Source organism: Octopus bimaculoides, chromosome 14 (assembly GCF_001194135.2).
Source record: "Octopus bimaculoides isolate UCB-OBI-ISO-001 chromosome 14, ASM119413v2, whole genome shotgun sequence".
NCBI lineage: Eukaryota > Metazoa > Mollusca > Cephalopoda > Octopoda > Octopodidae > Octopus > Octopus bimaculoides.
Window position 1 is genome coordinate 17084980 of NC_068994.1, and position 451 is coordinate 17085430.

Consider the following 451-nt stretch of genomic DNA (forward strand, 5'->3'; position numbering starts at 1 on the left):
TAATAACAATAATAGTAATGATAATAATAGTAATAATAATAAATGCCCGGATGCAGTACCAGGCAGTGGCTCTCATGGCTTCTGATCTTAATTGATTGGAAGTGTTATCATGTACATTGTTTTGTCTTGGTATAAAAGATGGGCTACAGCAAATATTCTGCTCAATACCACAGATTTGCTTGTCATTTATTTGACCTTAACCAGTTGAGCATGTCCCTTGGTGGCTGACAATATGTGCATCTCTGATCATGAGCAGAAGTAGTGGGGGAGCATCATAGCCATGTGTTGAGAGGAGTTCTTTGGGGTCTGCATAATTCACCTTTGGAAACATGGGTGTTTTGCTCAACATCTTTAAACAACCCTTATTCAGGGACTTTTTGAGCGGGATGGGCTACTCGACGTGAAGAAAATTCTAACTGGGCTCCACCTGCAAGGTCATGCGCCGTTTATC